The sequence below is a fragment of the Anoplolepis gracilipes genome, unplaced genomic scaffold, assembly GCF_047496725.1.
Source record: "Anoplolepis gracilipes unplaced genomic scaffold, ASM4749672v1 Contig19, whole genome shotgun sequence".
Taxonomy (NCBI): domain Eukaryota; kingdom Metazoa; phylum Arthropoda; class Insecta; order Hymenoptera; family Formicidae; genus Anoplolepis; species Anoplolepis gracilipes.
In genome coordinates this window covers 525,051-543,464 of record NW_027328667.1, presented here as the reverse complement: position 1 = coordinate 543,464, position 18,414 = coordinate 525,051, and the positions used below count along the sequence as shown (strand labels likewise).

The following is an 18,414-nucleotide window of genomic DNA, read 5'->3' as shown; positions in this document are numbered from 1 at the left end:
ATCCACCGAGGGTGTTCCTTGGATCCCACCGCTGCCACCAGATTGTTGTGCCTCCGTGAAGGGGCACAGGGTTTTTCGGGATTCGTGCAGGGAAGGCCGGGGATACGGCGGGCAGTGGCCTCTATTTATTTTAATAAAGTTCTTTTTTTTATATGTGCTTGCTTCTTCCTTTTATTATAATAAATAACAGTTAGATAGACTCAATGGGTTGGTATTTTGTCACTGCTCCCAGCGAACGTTATGTCACTCGCGTTTGATATCGGTTGAAGTGAGAGAGCGGTATCTCTCGTACACTCTGTCGCACGGGTAGTCTGATACGCGTCGACTTATCTCAGGCGCGCGTATATCTCTTAGTCATTCGTGTATGACTCTGTTAAATCTGGTCAACAGCTGCTCGTGGCGATTATTACTCGTTCGGTTCTGATTAATGGTTGCCCGTGACGATTATTCCTCTTTAGGATCTGATCAACGACTGCCCGTCGCTTCATCACGGCGGATGCTGAGCTTCCCTCCGAACTGCATGGTTTTTCGGAGGGGGTCCCTTAGCAACATGACCAAATATGGTTATGTTGCTGAATTCGCGTTTTAGTGCAGGCGAGGAAGTTCAAAGTCGAATTTCCTCGCTTGTACTTTTAGCAATTCGGCGACACCTTTCCGGTTTCGTGTTCGCGCTCGGTCTCGGGCGCGCGTGGCTCGCTGCGTCAGCGGCTCGCGCGATTATCGCTTCGCTCGCGATGTATTCCTGCATCAATATAATTATATGTATATATATATATATATATTCATTAAGTCTGTAGCCTTTTCTGGGGCTATAACAATACAATATGTTATCGATATGTTGACGGATTTTCCGATGGATTTCTTGCAACTGCTCAGGACATGCTTGCCAATTTCCGCCTGGTAAACAGCAATTCTCGCAAGTCTTTCCCCTTAGTCTATTGTTTTCATTAGTCCATATATAAGTTTGTAGTTTGGAGATCACGGTTGAAGAATTTTTTATGCCAAGTTCGCGATTTCGTTGAAACTGCACCACCGCATTCAATAGTTTTTCGGTCACCATTTTTCACAGCACTTAGTCCTAGCAAATGTCTACAAAAAGTGTATTGTTGCGCACAAAAATGGCACACACTACATGCTATTATTTGGCACAGTGAATGTCCACAGTTTTTGCACGAGTTCCAACTGTGATGAATATATTGTCCAGTTTCAAGTTTATACACAATTTTACCTTGTGTATGTGAATCTTGAACTTCAATAAAACATCCAGAACAAAATTTCTCACTATTTGCTTTGTCGTCGTCGTACTTTTTCACTTCATAATAAAATATGATATTACACATTTCCTGTCGTTCGGTTATATTTCGTAAGTCTTCACGCACTAACGGCACTACTTGCTCATTTAAATAGTCTTCCGGGTCACTCTCATAATCGGAGTCAATAACTATTTCCACTTCTTCATCGTTCATATCTTTATCGCTGTCGTCGATGATAATCACATCTTCATTGTCTTTATTGTCTTCGATGACAATCACATCTTCTGCTTCTATATTCATTTTTGCACTAAACAGAACGACACTCGACGACTGTTGAATACGTTTTAACGCGGAGACAGATTCTCAAATTCGAGCAGCCGAATGTTGGCGCTAATGCGTTGCATTCTTTCCTTAAAAATTATGGAAGATGTTTCGCTCCAGTTTTATGGGAGATTTTCCGCGAGGGTGCAAAACTGCCGAATGCCGGCGATTAAAATCTCTTTTTCCATAATATCCTAATGGTCATAAAATGATCATAAAAATTAACGAAAAAAAAAATAGTTTTGTGGTTTTTTAAATGCCCCGGCTATAAATCAACCACAAAGATAAACACCTTGCAGTTGCAGTTCTTTCCTTAAAAATTATAGAAGATGTTTCGCTCCAGTTTTATGGGAAATTTTCCGCGAGGATGCAAAGCTGCCGAACGTCGACGCTTAAAATCCTAATGATATAATGACCATAATATGATCATAAAATTAGAAAAAAAAACAGTTTTATGACTTCTAAAATGCCCCCGGCTATAAAATCAACCACAAAGATAAACATCTACTTTCGAACGTATGTAAGACCCTTCACCCCCCCCTCCCTTTCCGTAACACCAGACCCTTCGCGCCTCCCAGATACCCCCGCACCCCCCTCGGAGCCCCATGGCTTAGAATCCCCACTATAACACTACTAAAAAGGAAATAAATATATATTAACTACGCAAGACCAATTGACAAAATTTTGCACAGCATATCCATTACCAGATACAAACAGCGCGACTATAGTCGATATAATCGTTAATAAGTATATTTACACTTTTGGTTCGCCTAAAGAATTGCTGTGCGATCAAGGTAGTAACATCTCAGGAGAACTAATGAAAGAAATTGCAAGAATCTTTAAAATAAAACAGATAAAAACGAGTGTCTATCACCCTCAATCTAACGGGTCGTTAGAACGCTCTCATCATGTACTGGTAGAATATTTGAGATCATATATTAATAAAAATCAAAATAATTTGGATTTATTTCCAGACGTAGCAATGTTCTCTTACAATACAGCATATCACGAAGGGACTAAAATATCTCCGTCCGAGTTAATATTTGGACGAAAATCACGATTATCTTTTATATTTACAGAACCGCGACAAGGAATTACTCATAAGGAATTTCTTGTAGATTTAATCAACAAATTAACTTACTTAAGGAAAAACACAAAAGAAAATTTATGTAAAGCAAAAGAATATTATGATAAAAAATTAAAACCGTTAATATTAGATCCGGGAGAATACGTTTATGTACTTTACGAAACAATCAGAACTGGTAATAAAAAATCGACAAATCAATATAATGGACCATTTCAAGTTATACGCAAAATAAATGACGTTAATTATGAAATTAAGAGAGGCAACAGAAATCAAATACATGTTAATAAACTGAAACGCGCATATTTCCCATTACAGAATGATGATGCCAATTAGTTCGAACTCTTTCGAGGTCTTTACTAATCAACCATTAACACATTAGCCGGAGTCTACTTTGAAAATGTCAGTAATCTTCTTATTTTTAGAGACTATTGGAAATTTATTAGTTATGTCAATTTTACATCGTTAGAAGAAAAGGAAAATATACTTAAATTTTAAGTACATAAGATCGAAATTTTATGCTACAATCTCTACGGAAACAATATATCATGTTCAGGTTTACAATTGCAACGCATTGAACGAAAATTAACAGCACTAAAAGCAGACAGAGAAATTATTAATAATATGGTAGGACGATTCGACGATGAACCTCAACTTAATAACCGCGGTGCGAAAGACAAGCGAGGCGTTTTTAATTTTATAGGATAAATTTCGAAGATCTTATTCGGCACATTAGATTCATATGATGCTGATTGTTATAACGAACAGATAGATTTTGTTTATAATAATTCAAAATAATTAACAAATCTATATAAAAGACAAATCAGTATTATGCAATCAACTATTAATAACTTTAGTAATGGCTTTATAGCAAATAATCAAAAATTTAAAGAAATCGATTTTAATTTAAACACATTAAAAGCACACATGTTACAAAACTCTAATAAACTAACTGAAACGCAAATGAACACAAAAATAAATTCATATTTACTAGAATGTGCCGAAATGATGCTCGAATATGAATTGGAACTAGAAATACTTACCGACACTATATTATTAGCACGCCGAGGATTACTCCATCCTAAAATACTATCTCTTAAAGAATTGTTTAATAATTCTCTCGCGCGCCGCTGCTCCCGATAGAGCGCGCTGATGTGGTTGGAGGTCAAGAAGTTAAAAATTGTAATATTTTAATGGTGCGTTTTTGACAGTAAAAATGAAAAAATACGGTCACCTAAAAGTAAAAGAATTGCGAGAAAAGCTCAAGAGGAGGAAGGCAAAAACTACAGGTGTCAAAAAAGACTTAACCGACCGGTAAGTTTTTTAAAATTGATAAGCATTCTTATGAAGTCATATTTTTCTCACTGTCAGATATTGTATTACTATATTTTTATTGTCTGTTTCAGGCTGATTTATTTAGACAAGAACAATAATAGAAATATGGAAAATGAAAAAAATGAAAATTGCTCCAATAATAAAGGTATTTCTTGGCCCTTAAACGTAATATTCAAGTGTCTGTAACAGTTCGCTTCTTCTCAATATAAACATTGTCAATATCCAAGAGTATTTTGACAATGTTTATTCATTTGAAGAAGAATGCTCTACCTGCCAGATAGTCCACAGAATAGGCTATGGGATGATGGATAAAAATTTTTTGGCAGCACTGCAAGAATGTCAAGATGGAGATATATATTTTTATCATGGACAAGTTAATTCAAAATATACAAAGAGACTGACGTATTTCACTAAATTAGTTATACATAAAAATGGAAATATTATGGAGAGTTCATGTGAGTGTGTGGCAGGCAAGGGTTTACGTGCTGTATACAAACATATATCTGTTATTTGCTATGCTTTATTACGATTCTCTGAGAGAAGAGTTTGGCAAATAAAAAAAACCTGCACAGAACAGAAACAGACATGGCATATGCCAAAGAAAGTTAAAATTGATGTTTCCCCTCACAAAGTCCAAAATCTTTCATTCCATATTCCTGAATACAATGTTATTAAAAAGAAACAGAGCAATTTATGTTATGATCCGAAGCCTTTGTCATTTCGTAATTTGCCTGGATTCAATGATTTTGTAAGAAACATGACCGTTAATTTCTGTCTCACTTCAAAAAAGCAACTTGGGTACTATGGTATTTTAGATTATGCATCAATAAAAGGGGTTATCCACGATCATGATTACTTATTGCATCCATTGGATCATCAAATGATTATGAACCTCATTCAGGTAAGTGTCATACTTTTACTTACTTCTGTAGTATACACTTTTATACATATATTGCAGAAAACACTATGAAACTTACTAACAATTACTATATTTCTTTCACACCACTGTTTGCAGGTTTATCATGCAGATAGGTTTGGAATTGAAAGACGGACTGTAAAACAGAGCAATTGTAGTGAGTGGTATCAAATTCGAAGCTGTATTGTCACTGCATCCAATGTGGGAATTATAATCCACATGACGGAACGTAAAAACAAGGAAGCATGCTGAACAATTGTTAAATCCCAGATCCATCCGTTCTGCTGCTTTATCATGGGGTAGAAAGTACGAACTTGTTGCATTACAAGTGTTGTATTTTACTAGGTGTTATGCTGAAAATTAGTGTTGGAAGAAGGAATGATTACGCTGAGAAAATTTTATAAAATAAGTAAGGAAAAGGAATATTTATTAGAATTAAATAGAAAATGAAATGAATCTTTGAAAATCTTAATTAATAAGAAAAATTAACGTATAATGTAACAAAAATGTCAAATTATTTGTTTTCTTTTGGTCTCATATAATGCAACGTTTTTAATGCACACGCGGTTTTTTGATTACTTCAATTAACTATATTAAAAAAGTTGAATAAACCAAACAATCGTTAAAATATTGTATTTATTAATCTCAGTCTTAATCTAATATGAAGAAAAATTGATTATGTTATATAGTGCAATAAAATTATAATCTAATAAAAATTATAGAAAATTAAATGTTTCATATGTATGTCAAGCTCGAACACAAAAAATAATATTTTACATTACTAAAAGAATAACTAAAAATAAGCTTATAATACTTAGTTGAAAGGTGGAAGGATAAATTGCAATATTAGACTAAGGAAGTTGTAAGGTGGTTAGGCTCTCTCGTACATTTCTCTTTTTATGAGATTCGTCGCTCGAAATGTAATGTTTGGAAAACAAGTCGATCTGGGACTAGTTTCCTTGTTGTATCATCAAAAAATGAGACTTGTATCCATCACCTCGTCCCAATGTAGGGAGTCGTCGGCAAAAGCGAAAAAGTCGAGAAAACTCACACCTTGCGGCAGGAGGGAGAAGGCTCGCTTGTAAACTTTATCGTCCCCAATTTGGACATTTCGCACCTTTAAAAGGCAAGTACGTTGTCCCCAGTTGGACTTTCTGACACCAATCAAGGCTAGAAAATGTCGCGTGGTAAAAAGAAACGGATAGCACACAAAAACAAAAAACGCTCGTAAAACGGAACCAAGAAATATACAATCAACAACGCGTCGCGTAGGCAACCAGCCCCAAGCGAGAAAACCTCAGCGAAAGACCCGCGGGGCCCGCTCAAGCGCCTCCACTTTTAAATCGAGCGCTCTCTATCTCGGTCCTACGTCGGTAACACATATTTCCCTAACAACAGGAATATGAAAAAATAAGTGGCAATATTGTAAAAAAGTGTGGACTTTTCATTTCTGAAAGCCATCCTTTCATTAGTGGTTCACCAGATGGATTAGTTGCTGTAGCAACTGTTTTAGAGATAAAATGTCCATATTCTATTCAAAATGATAAAATATCAGCTAAATATCTAGATTATCTTGTTGAACGAGATGGAAAACTATTTTTACGAGAAGGCAATAATTATTATTATCAAGTTCAAACAAAAATGTTTGTTACAGGAAGACAATTTTGCGATTTTACTGTGTGGACGACATGTGATATGGCACGCTTAAGCGTAAGTAGAGATGACTGTCATTCAAAATGTGATAATTCCAAAAGTAAAAGATTTTTTTGAAAATTATATGATTCAAGCTCTAGTCAAAAAACATTATCCATCTTCATAATTAAGGTGAATTTGTGATTTTATGGTTTGGTCATGGCATGTTATATGATACTTTTAAAGCCTTATATTTTTAAAATATATTTAATTTATATTACAAATAATTAACGATTAGCAACATGTTATTTTTAAATATTTTTTTGTTACCATTTTTAATGTATGTTTTTTATTTAGTGACGAAATCGACGCAAGTATTATTCTGTCTTTTTTCAACATTCACGAACAAAGATGGAATCACACTTGTGTTGACTTATGTCATTAAATAGAAAACGTCCATTAAAAATTTTAACAAAAAAAAATATAAAAATAATACATATTGCTAATCGTTATGTATTTGTAAAGTAATTTAAAATAATACATATTTTAATAAGCTATTCTTTTGCACTTTATTCTAAGCATGTTCTTTCGTTTATTTCAAATCAAAGTTAAACGCATGTGTTGCATATATTGCATAGGAATAAAATGTTATGTTTGTTTCTTATTTAAATTTTATGCTCGTAAAATAAAATAAAATTAATTAATATTAAATATTTTTAAATTTAATTAATTAATAAAATAAATTTCTTTAAAATTAGATTTATAAGAAGAATACAGTATTAACAGCAATTGACAACATGTGACAATGACATAATAAGTATTTTTATTTATTAGCTCTTTTGTGAAGTTACTTTGTACTTTTTGTCGCTTTAATTTCAAGTATTTTGTTTATTTTAAACCACAATTAAATGTATGTTTAAGCAGAAGAAAAGATTTTATTTTTGTTTTCTATTTTTTTTTCCATTATATGTATACAAATATGTATTAATAAATATAGTATTATTAAGTATAAAAATATAGTATTATTTAGTATAAAAATAAAATGTATAATATAAAATCAATATGACATTTTATGATTCAATAATTTTATATTTCTTTACTCATACATAATCTATTTTCATAATAAAACTTTCAGAAATATCCTTCACTTTTGATAATTTTCTGTCCTTCGTATCTACAGATTTTATTATATATAGGCAAAAAGATACAATAACATTGCTATTACCTACTTCTTTACAAATATAACGAATTTTTATAATATGACAAATAACTTCTCTTTAAAAACAATTCATATATAAATTATATTTGAATTTATTTGATAAAATATCATATTATATTACAACGAAAGTTTATCAGCATGAAATATACAAATACAATGCGGCTGCCTAGACGAACAAGTTTGTGAGACAAAGGTCCACAAAGAATGCGATAAATTTTTGCTAGACCTATGAGACGCTCTACATGAACGCTTTGATGACACTTTCTTAGATCGATCTAACTGTGATGGTTCCTAATCTAATTGTCCCTTCTTTTGTAGAACAAACTCAGGAATGTTTACAAAGACATTTTTAGAGAGCAGCAGGTCTTCAATATTAAAGCCACGATCAGCCAAAATTACATCACTCGATTTTAATTGATCTAAAAAGCCACTCTTCTCAACTATCTGTCTGTCACTAATTGTTCCCCCATATGCATCAGACACAAATGTAACTGTACCGTTGGAGATATACTAATTAATATTTTGAAGGTGTTACAGCTCTTGTAATTTGAGTACGTTTGTTGTTGTGAAAGTGGATTTTTTGGTTTTTCAATTGGAATTTCAGTGCAGTCTATAATAACAATGGAAGTACAATCTTTTTGCTTGAATTTCATTATATCTTTTAACCTGCTATAAGGAGCTCAAAATTAAGTTCTTTGAATTGACAGAACAACAAGTTTATCCATGTTATAAAAATGCGGCTTACGAGAGACATACTAGTAGTGATATAAGAGGGATTCTAACTCTGGAGCTCGAGGGGGGTGCGGGGGCGGGGGGCGAACTGCGGACACGGGGAGGGATGACGTCACGCAAGTCCGCGGTACAGTTGGTAGGCGAGGGGTACGCGGAGAGGGGCAGAGGTCCGCGTCGCAGCCGGTAGACGAGGGGACAGCGGAGAGGAAAGAGAGGTCCGCGGCGCAGCCGGTAGACGAGGGGACAGCGGAAAAGAGAGAGAGGTCCGCGGCGCAGCCGGTAAACGAGGGGACAGCGGAGAGGAGAGGGAGGTCCGCGACACAGCCGGTAGACAAGGGGTCAACGGAGGAGAGTGAGGTCCGCGACACGGTCGGTAGATGAAGGGACAGCAGAGAGGGAAGAGAGAGGTCCGCGGCGCGGCCGGTAGACGAGGAGTTTGCGGAGAGGGAAGATGGATCCGCGAGTAGGGAGATGGATAGAGAGAGACGGCGCAATAGGCGTTCGCAACGCGGTAGACGGAGACGGCGCGATAGGCGTTCGCAACGCGGTAGAAAGAGACGGCGCGATAGGCGTTCGCAACGCGGTAGAAAGAGACGACGCGATAGACGCGTGGTATAGGATAGGATAAGGAAAGCGCTATGTGCATTGTACATAGCGTAGGACAATGAGAGCATGATGTGGTGGGAAAAGGAGAGCACAATACGGCATAGCAGTAGGAAGATAGTGTGAGAGAGAAAGAAGGAGGGTGTGGGGAAATGATAGCGGAAGTGCGATAAGACGGAGGCTAAGACGTACGTGAGAACGCAGAGAATTTTTGTATGTTAAGCTTTTTTTTATAATATTAAATATTATCTAATTATGTATTATTATATATTAAATATTATCTAATTAAATCTAATTATGTATTATTATATATTAAATATTATCTAATTAAATCTAATATGAGGGAAGAAGGATGAGATAGATAAAGAAGGCGCAAAACACAATACACGTATTTTATCATTAACAAAATTTTTATTCATAAAAGTGTGTGTGTGTGTATACATATAATGTGCGTGTGTGTGTATACATATAATGCGTGCGTGCGTGCGTGTTTTAAAAATATGAAAGATAATATAAAATATAAAAAGTAAAAAATATAAAAAATCTAAAATCTAATATATATAAAATTGAAAAATATAAAGTATAAAATATATAAAGATATAAAAAAAGATATAAAATATAAAATATTAAATATAAAATATAAAAAAGAAAATATAAAACTTAAAAACTAAAAATCTGTAGGCGTGAGGCGGAGGGGGACCTCGTTACGGCTATGTCTGTAACATAAAAGAAAATAAACATTTTTATTAGTATTTTTTAAAATATCTTTAAAATTTGAGCATATTTACAGTACGAGGGGCTCCTCTCCGAACAGCCTGCGGAGGCAGAAAATGTCCGCATATATCTCCGGGTGCTCAACGTCTAGCTTTCGCGCATGGGGGCCGTCGCACCACAAATTTTCCCATTCCGCGCACTCCTTGCGGTAGGTCCGCACCCAGCGCACCTCCTTCATGTGCGCTATGCTTATATACCCAGGCACAGGATAAGCACCTATTTGGAAAATCTATAAAAAAACATATAAATATATTATAAATAAAAAAGCGTATAAAATAATAATAAAAACTACTTACATTTCCAAACAGGACGCGCTCTTCGAAGTGCGCGGCGATGGTACCGGCGATGGTCGATCTACTCCGGAAGCCGTAGACGGCAATAACCCGACTCAAACATCGCCTCCATAAAAACTACTACTTGTGACATTTTTTTTGTTTTTTAATGAATACACTTACTGCACCACAGTCAGATACTTTATGTCAGCTCCAGCGGAGGCTAGGTAACGTCTCGGTAAAAATGTGTAAGGGATGAGCATGACATAAGAGTTAGTACGAATGCTTACTCTTCACAGCTGTTAAAAAAAATTAAAAGCTGACGCGGACTGTCGCTCCACACGGCATTCATACAGATAATTATAATTGAATAGCATAAAAAATATAAAATAAGAAATATAAAATATAAAATATAAAAATTAAAATAAGAGACGGGAGGGAGAGCGCACCGCAGCGGCGTCTGAAAAAAAACATCATTATTAATATCTTTAAAATTTTATAAAAATGATAAATACACACAAATCATGCAGAACTTCTTCGTTTACCACATGCGTGTATTAATGGTGTGAGAGGCAAGTCGCTTTCTTCTCTCTTCTAAAATGTCTATCCTTCTTTCTCTTTTCATCTGTAGCAGCTTCTCTTTTTGGAGTTGCTTCATTTCCGCAATAACAGGATCCTCAAATTGTAAAAGTTCTACTTCGGTATCCTCATTGATCACATCACATAAAAAGTCTATATCATCACGAACCTCGAAAAACAGTTTTAGCGATCTCGTATGAGTCTTTGGCAAACCAATTTCACGATTTCGGAAAAACTGCGCCACAGAAGTCACAGAGTCACCGAAGGCGTCGGAGCGTTCTCTCCACAGCATCTTATCGCGACACTTACACAATAATAGTTTTATTTTTCATACATTAGTCTTCTTTCGTACAAAACGGACAAAAATTATACGGTATTAATTGATACAGCGGTCTCAGGCATCTACCGCATTCATGTAAATCATAGATTTGCTGATAAACTTCACTTTGATGTGTGCGCACCACATCACTCCTAATCTGTGACCTCTCCGGTAATCGCATGAAACACGATATACAGTGTTTAACAGAAATCCCAGGTTTATAATAAAAAGATATAATGCACAGTCGTTTCATTTCATTATATGTACGTACTTGTACATCATCTAACGTATGAATAATAGGTTCTAGAACATCACTGAAATCACTAGAATTACCGTCAAGAACACTAACGTGTAAGGATTCTACATCCGAATCAGAATGCTCGGACGAAAAGTCCATCGAATCGGACAACTCGGCAAATTCGAACGAATCGGATGAAATGTTCATCAAGTCATCCATAAGCACAAAGTTTTTTTTTATCAGATATAACAAAAAAAAATGTCACAAGGATGATCGCAAACTCGCGTTTTCTTCCAAACTCGCGTTTTCTTTATCAGATGCAACAAGATTGTCACAAGAATGGTCGCAAACTATTTTATGGTACACGCTCCTCCCAAATATATATATTTTAATCTCACATCTCTCATCTCCCTCTAACTCGAGTATCACGTCTCATCTCCCTCTAACTCGAGTATCACGTCTCATCTACATCAGCCTTTTTCAATATCTTCAGCAGAATGAATGTAGATCCAACTATATACATCATACGTTTTATAAAAAATAGGCGAAGAAAGAAATAATAAAAATCAATAATAAAAACGGTAATTTATTTATTGCAAACATCATAGAGTAAATCATTTACATCACATGTTAACAATTCACAATCTACGAGTGACTTGCCGTCAAACACATCACTCTCACGTATCACTTTTACCGCATCGCAAATGTCAGTGATATTGTTGCGTTGCAAAACGTTAACAAATTGTTTAAACTTTTCATTAACAATATATGTATTCTGACACAGCCAGAAATGCATATGATCGATACAGTCTTCAAAATCGAATAAATGCACCAATGTTTGCGGATGCATATACAAAGGATTATTAGACAATGTTAATTTAACAATCTTGAAATGTTTGCGGATGCATATACAAAGAATTATTAGACAATGTTAATTTAACAATCTTGGAATGTAAATCAGTTAATGTAATCATTTGGATAGATAGATCGCAGATCCATAATAGCTCACTTTCAGTCGATTGTACATGTCGTTCAATATCAGCATGTTTCTGCATCAATGAGTGCCAGGTAACGATAGGCAATACTATTTGATTACCTCGGTTATCACCAACAAGTAATTCCACATATGACAGCTCCGACGCTTATTCCAATCTCCAAGTATTTGTATGATGTCGGGGTTAGAGTATATCTTCTTCCCAAGATACGACCCGCGCGACGAGACTCGGATGAAATGCTGCAAAATTTTAGAAAAATGTTATTAAAAAATAATATATATATATATATATATATATATATTATTATTAATAATATATATATATATTATTTTTTAATAACATTTTTCTAAAATTTTGCAGCATTTCATCCGAGTCTCTATATATATATATATATATATATATATATACAGGGTGTCCCCGAATTGGCGGATCAATTCTCGTGGGTAGATAGAGCGTGTTAAACTGAAGCAAAAAATCTTATATCATTTTGCTAAATTCGCAATAATTAATGAGATATAAATTAATAAAGATCGGCCAATCCGTGCCAGTATAAGCGCGCGGCGCGAAGAAACCTCCCAGTTGTTACTTGATACTAGGCAAGACATAAACGCAGAGCGATGTACGTGTCGCTTTTAGTACGCCCTTTGTACATCCTTTGTATGTCCTTTGTATGCCTGCTGTCTCGTCGCGCACCTAGTATCAAGTAACAAGTAGGAGGCTTCTTCGCGCCGCGCGCTTATCTTAGCACGTATTGGCCGATCTTTATTAATTTATATCTCATTAATTATTGCAAATTTAGCAAAATGATATAAGATTTTTCTCTTTAGTTTAACACGCTCTATCTACCCACAAGAGTTGATCCGCCAATTTGGGGACACCCTGTATATATAAATACTAAAAATATTATTTAAAAAATAAAACTGTTTAACTTACTGTTTCTTTGGCAAAGTGTCCATAATCGGGACGTAATAATTCATGTTGCTTCCTTTAGCGGAGACCACAAACGATTGACACGATACTAAATTATTTTAAGTATATTAAAACACAATTTAGCACTACACACTGCAATGTGGAGGGAATTATTGTTCACAATTTAGCACTACAAATTGCAATGTGAAGGGGGTGATTGTTGATACAGCAAGCTTTTTTCTCCAAGCGCCTATATAAGCTGCTAATTAATAATTACATCTCCAAAGACTTTAGCTGAATGTGCTTAAAATTTTCCATGCGCCGAGGTACGACAACATTTTCTGATAAAGTCACACCTGAATATTCTAAATGAACGTGACAAATTATCAAAAAGTAACTCGCAGCTGCAAGTAATTTGAAACTACAAATTATCCATGCACTAACGAATCTTACTAAAATGTTTAAAGTGTGCGTGACAAATCGCGAAATGCAACTATATGTAATTTGAAGCCGCGGATCTTCCGAGCGCCAATGTGCAGCTGCTAATATTTGAAATACAGCAAAAAAAATTTTTCGACATAACGTCATCGTTAGATGACAAATCGCGAAATGCGTGATAGAAACGTTTATGAATCGCGATATAAAATCGCTGCAAAGAGGTGCACCTCCATTATTTTCGAGTCATGCATCTTGTTCGGTCTGAAAACCATGGCGGAGCAAATTGTGTGGGAGCAATCCATCCGGGCAAATTCAGTGGAGGAGTACATTGCGTGGGAGGTACAATGTAACGAATGTATCGAGTCGTTGGAAGAACAAAGTCGAATTAAACGACCACGATTATCGATCGGAAATCGACAATCGCTGATTGCTCGAATCGCGCAACTCGAAGGACTGAAAAATGTGTTGCGCAAACGTTTCGTACACGCGGGTGCAGGATGCAGTTCGCGAGAAAATGGATTGATTTGGCGAGAGATCGATACGGCGTTCGAAGGTCGTATCTTGATTTATGCGGTTATAAATTATAATTATATCGAACTTCATCAATTTTTGGAAAACACGAGTGACATTGTGCTCGAGCACGTGCGAGCCGTTATGCAAAAACACAGCAGTGTGAAAGTGAATACAGTGTTTAATGGTTAGTTTGTGACGGGCGATAAGCGCGCCAATAAATCAATCAATACGAGAAAATTTGAACTCTTTCGTACATCCGATTTACGCGAGTAGTATGAGCGGCGAGTCGTCGAGCCCACCCTTGCATCGCTCGAAGAATTTCAGGAACGCGATAGCGGATGGACATTATCGCGTATACTAAATTTGACTGTAAATATAAATAAATATAATCCTATGCGCGCCGGATGTTGCGTGCAATTACTGCGAAAGATAATAATGAAACGAGCAGTGATTAACGTGCAATCTCAAGACAATGCATGTTTTGCGTGGGCGGTGGTGGCTCCTCTGTATCCAGTTGAAAGAAACCGACAATCGTCGTACCCACATTATACAACAGTACTGAATCTCCAAGATATTGAGTTTCCAGTCACTCTTAATCAAATTAAAAAATTTGAAATTTAAAATGACATTTCAATTAATGTGTATACCATCGAGAATGAAAACATTATCCCATTACGCCTTACGGAGCAAAAGAGAAACAAGCACGTCAACTTGCTCTACGTGCAAGATGCGCGAGATATCGAACATTTCGCGTGAATCAAGAATTTATCCAGGCTCGTGAGTTCGCAACTCAGCAAACACAAGACTAAAAAATATATCTGCGATCGGTATGTATATTTAATAAAACTGTCTAAAAATATTTAAAACAAGGATATAAAAATTTTAACTTTTATTTTACAGATGCATGCACTATTTTCAGTCGGACGAGAAACTACTGTCGCATACAGTAGACTATGGAAAGATGAACGACTGCGCTATCCGGTTACCGAGCGATAAGGACAGGTGGCTCGCATTCGCCAACTACAACAGAAAGGAGCGACTACCTTTCGTCATGTATGCCGACCTGGAGTGCGTTTTGGTGAAAAAAGAAGAAAATTTTTATCAACATCACCAAGTATTTAGTATCGCTTATTATGTACATTGCTCGTACGATAATTCGTTATCCGCGTATCATTTTCGTCGCGAAGCCAATTGCGTTGCGTGGTTCGCCGACGAACTTAAAAATTTGGCGCAACGTGTAGAAAATATTTTAACAACCAATGTCCCCATGGTAAAACTAACGCAAAATGAATGGAAAGAATTTCGAAGCGCGACTCAGTGTCATATATGTGAAAAACCATTCGTGGAAGATGATGATACGCGCGTATGCGATAATTGTCATTTGACCGGATGATACAGAGGTCCCGCGCATTCAAATTGCAATCTAAATTACAAAGAATCTTTTTGCATTCCAATAGTATTTCACAATTTATCCGGTTATGATTCTCACTTTATAATCGAGGAAATAGCCACAGCGTTCGAAGGGGAATCGATTTACTTCCGATAACAAAAGAAAAATATATTTCATTTACAAAACATGTTAAGGATACGAAAGACAAACCGAGAAATCACATTAAATTACGTTTCATAGATTCATATAAATTTTTCACAACAAGTCTCGACAAATTGGCATCATTTCTGAGCAAGGATAAACTCAAAATTTTACAAATGGAATTTAAAAATTTTCTGCCGAGGATTTCAATTTCCTGACAAGAAAAGGTGTCTTCCCGTACGAGTACATTGACTGCGTAGATAAATTGCAAGATATGTGTTTACCATCGCGAGAATCATTTTACAGCTTCTTGACAGGTAACACAGTATCCGAGACCGATTACGCGCACGCTGAGATTGTGTGGAAACGATTCTCAATTCGAACACTAGGCGAATATAGCGATTTATACCTCAAAACTGATGTCTTACTAATAGACATTTTTGAAAATTTCTGCGAGAGTTGTATCAAGAGTTATGGGCTCGACCCCGCGTATTACTATACTCTTCCCGGCTACACGTGGGACGCCATGTTAAAGCATACGAAAATTATATTTGAATTACTCACAGACATTGACATGGTTATGTTTATCGAACGAGGTATACGCGGTGGTCTGAGTCAATGTTCCAACAGGTACGCGCGTGCTAATAACAAGTACATGCAGTCGTATGACTCATCGAAACCATCAACGTACTTGATGTATTTCGATGTTAATAATTTATACGGATGGGCACTGTGTCAACCATTACCCTATGCCGATTTTCAGTGGGTCGATAATGTTTCGAATTTTGATGTATTATCGATCGCGCTCGATTCGTCTACAGGCTACATCCTCGAAGTCGTCCTCGAGTATCCGCAGCATCTTCACGATTCGCATACTGACCTACCGTTTTGTCCGACACGCGACAAACCACCTGGCAAGCGCGAAGACAAGCTTCTCGCAACCTTATACGATAAGAAGCGTTACGTGATCCATTATCGCAACCTGCAGCAATGTTCCCGTCACGGTCTTCGTATTGCAAAAATTCATCGTATATTACAATTCACTCAATCTCCGTGGCTCCGTACTTATATAGAACTCAACACAAAATTTAGAACACTGGCGAAAAATAAATTTGAAAAAAATTTGTACAAACTAATGAATAATGCAGTGTTTGACAAAACGATGGAAAATGTGCGCAATCGCGTAGATGTTAAACTTTTAACAAAATGGGATGGAAGGTACGGCGCAGAGGCATTAATTACAAAACCAAATTTTCATAGCAGGAGCGTTTTTTCGGAAAATCTAATCGCTGTGGAATTACGTAAACTCGAGGTGAAATTCTACAAACCAATTTACGTGTATTCTCGATATATCCAAGACATGTTTGTACGAATTTCACCACGATTATATGGTACCAATGTATCGGGAAAGATGCAAAGTCATATACACTGACACGGATGGTCTTATATATCACATTGAGTGCGACGATGTGTACGAGAATATGAACGCGATAACAGCAGATTTGATACGAACGACTATGCGATAGACAATGCGTACAGTATACCGCTCGTGAATAAAAAGGTACCGGGTCTAATGAAGGATGAAAACAACGGTACCATAATAACCGAATTTGTCGAGCTTAGAGCAAAAATGTATGCGTTGCGCGTGGATGGTAAGAAGGATACGAAAAAGGTAAAAGGCGTCAAGAGTAACGTTGTCGCGAGAACGATAACGTTTGACGATTACACGCGGTGTTTGAACGAAGAGATTGAAATGACGCGTAGTCAATCGTGTATAAAATCAAAATTGCACGAGGTATACACCATTCGCGAAACAAAAATTGCTCTAAGTCCGTATGACGACAAGCGGTATATTGTACCTACAACTACGTTTCCGTGGGGACATTATAAAATACCATTGTAAATAATTGTATTTATTTATTGTAAATTTAAATTATATATATATATATTCATTCATGTAAATTTATGTATATTTTTATTATGTTATATGTTTATAATAAATTATTTTTATGTATCCAAGAGTTGTGCGATTTATCAAGTCCCAACCATTTCACAAAAACTTCATCGCCTTTTTTGCGTATCACTTTTTCCACGAGATACATGTCGGGGTTAGCAACGTTATGCAACTCGTATTCGTAGAATCCTCCGGCTACTAGATTTCCGCACGAATCTGCGAGTAGATATGTCGCGGGATTAGTATTCTGTATTTTGACAATTTTAAACACTTCGGCCGACCAATTTGGTGTGTAACCTTTATCATAAATGGTCTTGAATTTACTCACACGTATCGAATCACCCACTTTGAATCTCGCTGGAGCAGCAATTTTTACATTGCTGTATACTGTATTTAAAAGTCTATCGGCGATTGTAGGAGTGACATCGATAGGTCTCATATTGATAGTGCAATGTTTTCGCGCGTTATATTCTGCAACGAGTTGGGATAAAGCGTCGTTCCACTTGTAATTACCATTTAGCGTAAACAATTTCCACATATTTTTCTTTAAAGTGTGGTTGAATTGTTCCACAATCGACGCTTTCATGATGGAATACGTTAAATAATGATTAATGTTATGTTTCTTCATGAGTTTTTGCACATATGCATTGTAAAATTCCTTTCCTCTGTCTGAAAATTTTTCGGACATCTTCCACCATCTTGAATTAGTTTCGCAATCGTTTCAGACATTTCGTTTCCGCTCTTACTTTTGAGCGGTATGGCCCACGCATACTTGCTCAGCACATCGATAACAGTGA

At 36.1% G+C, this 18,414-nt stretch overlaps 2 pseudogenes; both read left to right on the top strand.

Moving 5' to 3' along the window:
- Positions 1 to 2,977: 2,977 nt before the first annotated feature.
- Positions 2,978 to 18,414, top strand: part of LOC140675574 (uncharacterized) — a 33,694-nt pseudogene continuing 18,257 nt past the window's right edge.
- LOC140675537 (uncharacterized) lies at positions 13,890 to 17,566 on the top strand (annotated as a pseudogene).